General features: G+C 39.0%; 1 pseudogene; it reads right to left on the minus strand.

Annotated features, from left to right (window-relative positions):
- Positions 1-2987: 2987 nt before the first annotated feature.
- On the minus strand, positions 2988-3972 carry LOC149159573 (omega-amidase, chloroplastic pseudogene; annotated as a pseudogene).
- Between the last annotated feature and the right edge of the window lie 8337 nt (positions 3973-12309).

Consider the following 12309-nt stretch of genomic DNA (forward strand, 5'->3'; position numbering starts at 1 on the left):
CTCGTGAGTTATCTTTTTGGACAAGAGGAGACCTCATGTTTATTGATCTAATCCATGCCACATCTCAATTACCTTGAGATTTGTGTAGAATATATTTTGATACATGTATGTCACTGATCCGTATTGAATGGATTTTGATACATGTATATTATTTAATGTTATTGTTGATAATGCAAGCATTACACCAACTCCAATCTTTATTGTTGATAATGCAAGCATTATACCAGCCAACATCTGTGAGTTTTGAGAAGCCCATATGGGATTTTGGAGAACAAGTACCAATTGAAATGTGAGACTCAAACTTGGGCACACCAAAACCCAACATTTAATAATGATATTTCAATTTCACAAACTACTCCATTGTGAATGATGACTTTGTAGCATTTTAATGTCAACACTGACAATGATAAAAAGATAATGTATTGGGCATAAAATATTTTTTTGTTTCTTGCAAATTGATGCTTCCTTCCGAGGTCTCCTAAATTCATCATCACGGGCTACATCATTCAAGATCCCACTAGATTTATCTGTGTTTGTTTTTTATAATGAGTGTTGTGAGTATTGGTGTGTTAGAATATTTTCTTTGGTGGTATTGTTTAATTGTTTTATGTTTTGGAGTCTTATCAAAGATTGGGTCGGTGAAATGTGTGGTAGTGGATATGGAATAGAGTGCATAGAGCATGAGTGCATTGGAATGAACTATAGATAACAACACATTGTGTCCTCTTGATGGTGATAATGAGATGAGTTGTCAAAAAATAACAACACATTCCCACTTAGAGAGGAGTGTTGCATGGAGATTTGTGTGCAACATCAGGAAGAAACGCTAGAAGCCTAGTGTTAAGAAAACCAATCTTATGTTTGTCGAGATTAGTTTTTTAAGTGTTTGATTTATTGTTGGTGTTTATAGAGGAAATAATAACATTTGGGAGGAATTCAAAATGTAATTTTCTTATGTTTTCTTCCAATAGGATGTGGCTCAGTGAGGAGTTCATTATGATTGAAAAGTCATGGGAGGTGGTGTTGGGTTGTGTCATAGATAAAATACTTGATTAAGATTCCTTATTAGATCATGGTAAATTATTTGGATCAATCTTTAGTGCATGCTTGGTGAAGTGAAATTAAGTTACGTTCTTGAATTTTCTTGGAATTTGTGAAAGATACATATTGATCCTAATTAACTCAATACGTGGGTATGTTTTGTTAGATTTGACTACTTTAACCATTTCAAGGTGAAGCTAGGAATATTTGAGATAAATATTGAAGCAAGATGCAAAAGATGAAGATGGAGACACTAAGTATGTGAATGCATTCAAAGGAGGGAAATGGTACTTTTGTCATTACGAATACCGCTGGGAGAGAAATAAAACATGTGAAAGTGTTGTGGCAATAATGGAGAACAAATGATGATGAACAATGAAGATAAAATTGTGATTTGTATGAAATAAACATAGACTTGACCATGTTAGTGTTCGAATCTGCCTCAGGTTGAAAAAGGCAAAACTCGAGGCAACATCAAACCAAGCTCAGCCTCGTAGCTAGCCCTACGAGGACAGGAGAGGGCTCTCTCCAGTCAATCTCGATAAAATGAGCAATCGGGTGCGAGATGACTAAAAAATGGGAACTGATTTTAGGCTAGTAAATGGATAGGAAAAGGCTAATTTGATAAATGACTGGGTTTTCTGGGCAGCGTGGGATCGAGAATAGCGTGAGCAGGGAGATTGAATCCGATACACAGATTATCTCAGGAGGCGAGACAGGCAATAAATTTAACATTGAATTTTGAAATTATATGGAATGAAAAGAATGCTGAGAGATTGACAAGGGCAATAGATGAATCCTTATCAAATAGAAGAAAACACAAAACATGAATACCTTCCCAAGGCAGAGCAGCAAACTGGATTCTACCTTTCTCACTTAAAAGTATTCATTTAGAAATGATTATGAAATGAAATGGAAACATAACAAGCTACATATGAAACAAAGGAAGAGACAAATGTTAAATTCACAACACAAGAATCTCAGGAGTCAGAGCTGTATCTTTTCATTAAATCCCTGTCAAAAACTACAGTGAAGTTTTCCTTCACAACTCTCCCACTGTTTGCCAGATCTCAGAACCCTTTACACATAATTTTTCCTACAATAAATAGACTCAGGAATGAGAAAACAGATCGATGAGAATAGGGGCGGTTTCACCTAAAATCATGAGAATAGGAAAAGTCCGCTCTAAAAAGGATCAACGTTACACTTTGTTTGTTGATGACCAATTAAAAGATGGAATCTGGAACATAGACCCTTTGATTTTGCAACTGCAGCCAAAAATAGACCGTCGGTTCCTGTTTCTTTGCCACGGTAGATGTCTTTGTGGCGTTTCAGGCTTTGACTTATCACCTTCCCCGTTTGAATTAAAACAATTTTTTTTTTTATATAATCAGCATCCAGATGTCTATTTTTACAAGCATATCTCCCAACGTGTCCTGAGAGCCTTTCATAGCTGCTATATGCTCTATATTGTTTCCATTCTTTCTGTTGTGGTAGATGTTTCGCTTTAATTTGGCTTTACGGTTTCTGGCTCTTCACCTTCTGCTCCTCAACATTGATCATCCGTTGCACATTCATTGCATGGTGGTTCAGATATTTCTCATCCATCTCCATTCTCCGTTCAAACAGATTACAATATTTTTCATGACGTTTCATCCGCCCCTCCTCAGCCATCTTAAGGTTTGAAATGATCATCTTATTGTTCTCAGACAAGGTTTCCTTAATGCCAACTGTTTTTGATGATGATTTTCGCTTTTTCCTTGGATATTGTTTATCTCTATCAGTAGAGGTATCACCAGGGCTCTGACGCGGTGTCTCAAGCATTGTATTTTCATGCATTATCACATTCTTTGCAGTTGTAAGGAAATCTTCAAATGTTTCCATGATCTGATGCGGATGTATCAATAATCATATCTCCAACATAATTTCCTTTCTGGCCAAAATGTTTATTCATTGCATTCATAGTCGTTTATATTGGATGAAACTGGAAGGTACTATAATCAATGTAGATAAAATTAGTTGTAGAATAACCTTTGCGAATATGAAAAACACGATCAATGTTTTTTTGGTGTCAATGAGTAAAACGCGATCAATGCTTTTCTTTGTCCAATATTTTAACGTCAACGAGTTGATACAAATCACCGTGTCACTGCTTTTCAAGTGGCATATTCATCCTTCTTTCCTCTATTCGGGAATAGTCAATATCTGCTATGACTGTTGCTTCTTCATGGTCCATTGCTGCAACAATTTCTCCAAACGGCGCAACGAGAGTGGAGTGGCCCCAGGAAACATAGCCTACATTTATGTCACGAGCAGGTGAACATGAAGCAACATACAGCTGATTATCGACTACCCTGGCTCTCTGTAGTAGCTCCCAATGAAGCGGACCAGTAGTCATGTTGAAAGCTCCAGGATAGCATATTAAGTGTGCACCTCTTGTTGCATACAGCATAGCCAATTTTTGAAAGCGGATATCATAACAAATTCCGATCCCAATACGCCCTACATCTGTGTCTACGATTGTCGAGGTATTGCTAGTTGTAAGTGTTTTGGATTCCATAAAGGAAATCTTCCAAGGAACATCAATGTCAAAAGATGTATCTTTCTATGTTTAGCTTTCAGTTCTCCATCTTTTCCAAATACACAACATGTGTTTTAGAGGTGATCACCACTGCGTTCCGAAATTGATCCACCAAATATTGTGATCCCTTTACTACGAGAAACTTCAGAAAGCATGGATGTTGAAGGAGATGCACTTCCACCAGCATCTATGTCTTCAGCATATATTGGAAAACTAGCATTTGAATATGGATCATTCCATGTCTCCGGCAACACTACAAGTTGAGTGCCATTATCGGCTGCAGCCTCGATAGCGGCACGAGCATGCGCTATATTCCCCTCCTTGTTCTCTGTCACAGACAACTGGGACATGGTGAATTCACGCGTTTTTGGGCAATTGGAGTGAATCTGGGCAATTCTTAGGCTTCCGGGTTGTGTGCGCCGCGCAGCACACCCAGTGCGCTGCGTTGCACCAGTGCACCGCGCCCATGTAAATTTCCACTCCAGAACAGGTCCCTATGTGCCGCGCACACCCAGTGCGTCGCGCCAGTCATCCTATGCACCGCGCTGGCCAATTCCATCCTTATTTCTTTTGTGGATCACCAACATTGAATCCCCCCTCATAAGACCTTAAGTCCTCAAGGCAAATCACACGGAACCTTCCATTAATTTTTTCTTTTTGGGCACTTGCTAGCCCATGAAGACCTCTTTCTGTCCTTATGCTACCACAGCAATCATACAGTTCAAGTGCTTCAACCCCTCCATGAGACTTGCAGACAATTGCGAGCATATTCTCCTTTCCCACATACTCAGATAGTGCCCGACTGATGGCATCATCCTCTACTTTCCCTAACAAGGCAACAACTCCAACCACGTCCTGTATGATAGGGAGTTTTCTTGATTGAACATTCACCCTACTTAAGTGAAGCCAGAGGGAAGCTGCAGTGATTCCCTGTCTATTGGTTTCTTCTAAAGTATCTTCAACACTGTGTGAATATGGATTTGAATTTCCCTTCCCATCACTTTTTGAAGAAAAGGTACATTTGTTGAGCTCTCTTTCCAAGTCACTCAGAGAACTATTCACTTCACTTAAATTGGTTTCTAATATCCTCAATTCATCCTCACACTTTTTAACTTTGGTCCCAAGTTGCTTCAAATCATTCTCCCATTTCGTCATCTCACTCATAAAAGTCTCAATGTACAATCTAACTTCATTCACCATAGTTTGATTACTTATTTGTGATTGACTTGTTGTGCTCTCATCGTAAGCATGACAGATTGCTCCATCATTGAAAGTTTGATCCGGAACACTAACAATCTCCAGCCGTGGATTTGGAAGAATATCAACCTTAATATGCACAAAGAGCTCGGTATGCCAGGAATGGAAAGCTTTAAATTGCAACAGTCTAATGTCTTCTGGAAGCATAATTTTGGGCACCGTACACTTTCCCTGACTGAATTTGTATTGAACAGAACTCAGAGTATACAAATCAACTGTCAACGTATGCTGGAAACCATCCATTTTGGAATCAAGATTCCCTTTGTCGTCAAAGATTCCAAACACAACATTCTTTAGAATAGAACCAGCATAAGAATGCTCTGGAATCACGGATACAACTTTGAGCTCCCTTGATAGAAGGTCAAACTCTTTGTTAAGCAACATTTTTGTATCTGAGGACACATGAATGCAACCTCCAGCAGCAGAGATTTCTTTACTCTGCCCTATGGCAATCAATACTGGATCTGCAAAATAGTAGAGGATGCCCAGGAGTATTGCAGTTCCAGTCATTATTATCATGGACCTCTGGCAGATGACTCCGAGCATGCTGTACTGTTTAGCACCGTAAGCTTGCCCACACACAGTCTGGACTGTTGTTGCCATTCCAAGCATAATTCCATAGGCCAATCCTTGAATGGCCACACTAGCTATGGATGCTCCTGCAAGCTGCAACTCTCCAAGATGATCAGCAAACATTTGAGATATGGCAGAGGGCATAAAATTAAAAACACTAACTATTATAGAAGGGGCAGAGAGAATCCATAGTTTCTTGGATTCAATAATGGAAGCTTGAGCAACTCTGGACCAGGAAATATGTTCTTGAGATAACACTGATTCTATGAAGGCCGACTCCTCCTCAGACTTCTTCTGACTCTTGATATCCTCATGTTGAATCAATGGGTCCACAAGATGATTAGCCCCATTGTGCTCCATGGCAAAATCCAAAATTAGTTTACAGGGCACAAATCGCAGTAGGATGTTTACTTTACAGGGCATGAGTCATAATTTCACTGTTGTTCCTCTTGTTTACACAGGCTGATGGAGCTATTGAACCTAGCAAGATGACCAGGGCCTGTATTCGAAGTACTCCATGATGGCAGACTTTAAAATGCAAATTTATTACAAAAACAAATTTGTCGATTTCTTCTCCAAAACAGAGTTTTGGAGAAGGAAAGGATCATTTTCGAGCATTACTGATGATGAAACTTTTGAAGTAAGAGACTTATTCAGCCTCCCCCTGGCCTGCAAGCGTTATTTCACACTTCTGGAGACAAAACCCTTGACTCAAGAATTAAAATGACTCTTTTTTACCAAAATGGCATTTGATGACTGCAAATGACGAGAAATGAACCTTGGTGAATTAGACTCTGACAGAGGAGTGACAAGACTGAGTCTAACATTGGCTCTAATTGGGATGGAAGCTGTTGCTCCGATGAGGTGCCAAGAACTGCAGATCTTTAGGAGAGCAAACAGTGCCTTCATCCATTGGGCTATGGAGTCCATTATTCTAACAAACCAACATGACTCAATTTAATGACTGAAACTTGACTGAAACTGACTCAATGCAAACTGAAATGACTAAAAAACTTGACTCTAACAAACTAACTCAAAATGGAAAAGACCTAGACTTAAAACTTAAAGCTTGGTGGCAGTACATGGCCACCTGTGTTTCTTACAAGACAATATACCCTCAAACTATATCAAAATGCCAATGCAACCACTCAAGAAGATGGCTTCTTGACTGATTCTTCCTATCAGATATTCTAGTCAACAGTAGATGCTTGTAACTAGGTCTCCAAAAAGCTAATTTACCATGATCTCCTTCATCACTGAACACTCAAATAATCACCGTCACTGCTAGCTGCAACAAACTTGCCAGAGGATCTTGAAAAACATGAAGATTTGCCATTGCCACCTCCTACTGAAAGAAAAAGGTGTCCTTTTCACCTGCTTCTGATCTTTCCTCAAAATGTACTTCAGTAAAAATCTGCTCCTGGTCCCAAAAAAATTTTGAACAAATAGATGAGCAAATCTCTTCTTGGAAAAACATTTCAGCACATGAAACATATGAAGAAGAATTTGAATGGAAATCCTGAATGCTTTGATCTTCTGCGGTGTAAATGTACTGTAGGTTATCTTCATATGATATGATAGCCATGTTTTCATGTTCCTTATTACATCCATTAATCATAAGAAAAGCATCTTCGGATGATTCTTGAAACTCAAGCATGACGTCTCTATCATCTATAATAAATTCATCCAGAGAAACTTTTTCACCTACCTGAACAAAGATATCCTCATGCTGTTCATGAATTGGTTGGATTACCTTGGTAGGAAGGTTGTGTTCTAATGAGATGAGGGCAGTTAAGCCTGTAACTCTGTCTTCTTCATTTGAGGCAGCCTCAACAATGCAATTCTCTTCTATGAGATCTGGAGCAACATGTTTTTCCTGATCACAATCCGTCTCTGGATCTGGTTTATCATCATCATTTTCGGAGATTGGAGCATCATTTTCCTGTGTATCCTCATTTATTTCAACCAGATTTGAAATAGTACTTCTTTTTTCATCATTTTCAGTCATATGGAAATCTTTAACCTGCTGATTTTGATCCTGCTACAAATTTTCCTCTAAGAGTTCTGTAGGCTGCTGAAACGGATTTTCATACAATGCTTCTGTGATTTCTTCGTCCGTAAAATTATCATCCTCATAGTATTTTTCAAGGTTATCAATAAAACCATAAGCATGTTTGCAACAATCCTGAACTAAATTTAATGATGGATAAGATTCTGTATACTTTTCAAAGAATATTGAATGAAAATCCTTTAGACAATAAATGGAAGCAGGTGGCAAGCTTTCATACCAAGATCGGGCTTCATCTTCCAAGGTAGCCATAAACATTTTCATCAAACAGTCTTCAGGAAAATTGATCTTTACTCTATGCACATGAATGTGAAATTTCCCCATATGAAGAGCAGCGTCATTACCTTCCACATTTCTGAACACAGACAAATTCTTTGACCAATCTACCTATTGTGCTCTACAACAACCCCCCATTTCATACAAATTTTATTTTCATAAATATAATATGAAATGGGTCCCTTTTAGAATTAAATTGGTATCAACTTAGTATTTTTCAAAAGGTCCGAAAATAAAAAAAATATTATAAACCTTTTGATAAATCACATAAGCGGTCTTATAATAAAAAATGAATAATCCCTTATTATTGCGATAAAGCGATCGCAAGATCACATATCGCAATAACAAAGGATACATAACAAAAGGCCCATTCAGCTTTCCTCAACGCGATAATACATGAATGGTTATCGGATATCGACAATGGCAAGCTATCATAACAAAAGTCACTTTTCGCTCCGATGCGATGCGATATCGCAATCGGTGATCGGAGATGTACCATGCATGCATTTCAAAGTCCTCATTTAAAACTCACGATGCGACTTGGAGATATCGCTATCGGCAATCGGGGATTCCGAAAGGAACCAATATAACAACTTAAGCTTTCCCCTGATCACCGATTGCGATAAAGCTAAAAGTGCAGATTTCACAAAAGATTGGTAAAGCCGAGATATTTTATGGTTATCTAGTATTAATGGTCTTTCTAATTCCGATAGCGATTCACTTGCACTCAACCACCAAAACATCAGAGCCATGCTTAAGTGAATCATTTGGCCAATAAACAACATAATGAGCATTTAAAGGATTGACAGGTTTAAACGACCATTTAATGAAACAGTAAGTCTAAAATCTCTTTGGAGATTGCATTCGTGGCCACTTTAACTTAAATCCTCCATTATTCATTGATTGATATATCTTGTTCTTCTTTGGTTTCTGCTATCAATTCTCCACATTACGTTCATTTTCACTCCTGTGCAGAGCTCTTCCGAAGCAGAAAATTCAAGCAGAATGGGGAAGAAATCTAAGAAGACTGCAACAGCTTCCGCTTCGCCAGCTACAGGGCAACCCACCACCGATCCAGGAACAAACAGAAAAGCATTGATATCCGACACTACATGTCTAGGACTCGGCAAAACTACTTGGCTAAGCACCCATAATTTAATTGAGGCCGAAGGGCCTGAGGTAACAACAGTGCAAGCCACAGCCGACACGACTCAGAAATCTGATGCTACTCTAAAGGATTTAGCCGACTCGTTCCTTCATCGGATAGCAGCCTGGGAACAAATTCTCCCATATACAGATGTGGTGAAGTGGGCAATTGAAGAAATCCCAATCACAAACAGAACATTTTGCACCATGGATGGGAGAATCTTTGGTTCATTTCAACCTGATGATTTGAGGCAAATGTACCATTTGCCTGTACCGGAGAAGAAGTACAACAAGGCCTTCTTGGAGAAATTCAGAAATGAGAACGAAATTGAATCTGAACCCATTCGGGATTGGAGGCAAAACCCATCAAAACACAAGCATGAGTCTTCGAGTAAGTACTCTGTCAATTCTTTGTGTTCTCCTTATTGTTATGTCAGGATAATGATGTGTAGATTGTGGGGGTTGCATAATTCCACAAATTTCACTATAGAGATGGTTCCTTTGATGGAGGCAGCATGTAATAGTGAAATAATGGATTGGGCAACCATATTGTCTGATAAGCTAGCGACCGCAGTCCTTGAGTTTAGAAACAAATCTCACATTACTGAAAGGGTCATTCCCCCATTCTACTATAGTTCCTATATCTTGGACACCCTGTGTTTTAATTTTGAATTTCTTGTGCTTGGATGGAGATGGACTCCACAAGACCCCATGCCCATTCATACATACCATCAGAAGTTATGGAAATCTCACTATAAGCACCATTTAAATCAAGTTTGCAACGGTTTTATGTTACCCATTCACTATTCCATTTTTGATAAACCTGCTCCTAAGATTTCCTACCAAGCGGGGGTTGACTTGACATCCGTAGGAAGATGGTTCGGACAAGAAAAATTCACCTATGTAAGAGTTTTTGGCAGCCAAGACAAACCTCATGTCCTCCCTTTGTACATACCTGATAAATGGTTAGCCAGAGAGGTAGCCTATCAGATTACATCCGAAGGAGTTACACAAACTCTAAAGAGAAAAAAGAAGCAGGTTTGGCCTCCTTTTCCTCTAAGATGTGGTGTCTATGCTCTGCACGACTTTAAACATGCAGAGAAAGAAGATGATAAAATCAAGGCACTAAGTCTAGCCACTCTTCCTAATAGGCGATTTGATCCAAACAAAGTCACCTACAATGCACTTGAACAGGTAAAATTAACTAAATTTGATCATAAAGAAGATATGTTTGATGACCTATTCTCCTCAGCTGAGTCAATATTCCAAGTTAAATCGCTGGCTAGAATGAAGTATCAGGATGACGGGTTAGTTGAATTTAACAGACTTAGAGAACAGAGGTTGCAAACTCTGCCTCTAGATCTGTTAGCAATGACCCCAACGATAGAATCAAGCGAGCCTGAGCAGCGACTCACTAAGGAACCTCCTGCTACATCAAAAGAGCAGGAGGAAGTGCATGCAAAAGAGTAAGAGGAAACCCAGGGAAAAGAGCAGGAACAGAGCAGCACATAGGTGAATGTAGATGCCCAGATTGACCCGAAATTGCTCCAGGAATGGCAGCAATTTGACTCAATGATAAGAAATGTTGAGAGCTCGAAGGAAGCCGAAACATCAAAAGCGGCTGACACACAGGAGACAACATCTAAATAGGTTCCAAGTGGAACCAGCGGCCTACCCAGTTCTAGAGGAATAGAAATAATTCCTAAGGATCCCTCCGATCAGATTGTTTTTCAAGTAGAAGAAATTCCTCCCTTGGATGTCTTTTATAGCCCAAAGCACAAGGCTGTATTAAAACAACAGTGGAAAAGGAGAAGGACTGATCAACCTTCCCTATTCCCTGAACAAACAGTGACGGGAAACATGGTTTGGAAGGAGGAGTTTGATCCCTCCGATGACCTAACAAAACAGTCCCAATATGTTGGAGCCTATTCGGCAGCCACCATAGACAAGGCATCAGAGGTGAGTAATCTATTAAAAGGAAAAGACCAGGAAATCATTTTGCTACAAGCACAACTATCGGTGGCACAGCAGAAGGCAGAACAAGCAGAACGACAATTGTTTACACAACAACAAATAAATAATCAATTGAATAAAGAATTACAGGAAGAAACAGAGAATTGATTCGAGTGCAGTTCAAAAGTAGAAAGAGCTGTCGGAAGCATTGGCAAAACTAAAAGCAATGAATGAACAAATTCTGAAGTCGAAAGATGAGAAAATTGCTCAACTATCAGCCAAAATAGAGAAAACCAAGAATATTCCACAGCTAGCTGAATTCAGAGCAGAGGCATTATAGATAAACAAGGCATTGGTGACACAGATAAGGTTGTTATGCCAACAAATCGCCCAAGAAGAACCTTTATGTGACTTAAAAGCATCAATAAGTGATAAATCGACTGATGCTAGAACAGACTTGGAGCAGGCCGATGAGACCTTGACTAATTTTCTTGAGTGGCAAGACAATGATGAGGGACAGGTAGCTAATTTGCCAAAAATCCTAGAATCGCATAAAGAGATATTATTTATGGAATGGCAGTCCCAGTTAATGAAAGCAGAGAGAGTAGTTTCCAGATGCAAATTAACGACAAGTAATTTGGTTGAATTGATTAATGATACTCTCTACTTATCTAACATGATCTCTCAATGTACCCCAGGTAAATTGCTATCAGCTAAATCATTGGAGCAGTCATGTTATCAAGAGCTGGAGAAAAATGGGAGATTAATCACAAGAATTAATAGTTTGACATGGGACACCTATTGGTTGTTCTTAGTCAAACCATACAGCCAGAGAGCCGCCCTCAAGTGCCTCACAGATGCAATCGGGTGTATCATTCCTAATATACAAGATGCCACCTATGCTGCCCAACGCAATTCTCGTCTCAACCGACCACTAGAAGTGGAACCAATGCTTACGATATGCCAGCTCAGGTCTAAAGGAAAACAACCTAAGTGATGAATCATGCTGTCGACTGCCAGATTGCCGTGAGGAAGATATTCTGAATCAAGTTGTGCCAATTAAGTAGGATTTTAGTTTCATAGTTAGTTAGTTTTAATCAAGTATTTATAGACCCTTTCATGTATTTAGAAAGGGTCGTAAGTTTTTGTATATGACTTAAACCTGAAGTTGCATTATTGTACTTCAGGCATATTCTTTTATAAAGACTGGGCCAATTATTCCAATTTTGATAACGAAGCTTTTATGTGAATGTGCACTACTGCCTTTTTTTAAAAGTGTTTCTGTGTCAGAAGAAGGAATCCAAATAGCGATTGATATTGGGAGTGATTTGCAGCTCATATGGTACTACTATCTATGTCTGAGTTCATTCCTTTTATGTGAATTGTTGTTTGATCGCTTTTGCTATTATCAGAT

Source organism: Pinus tabuliformis, chromosome 5_2 (assembly GCF_031772625.1).
Source record: "Pinus tabuliformis cultivar Carrire ecotype Pingquan chromosome 5_2, CPIR1, whole genome shotgun sequence".
NCBI lineage: Eukaryota > Viridiplantae > Streptophyta > Pinopsida > Pinales > Pinaceae > Pinus > Pinus tabuliformis.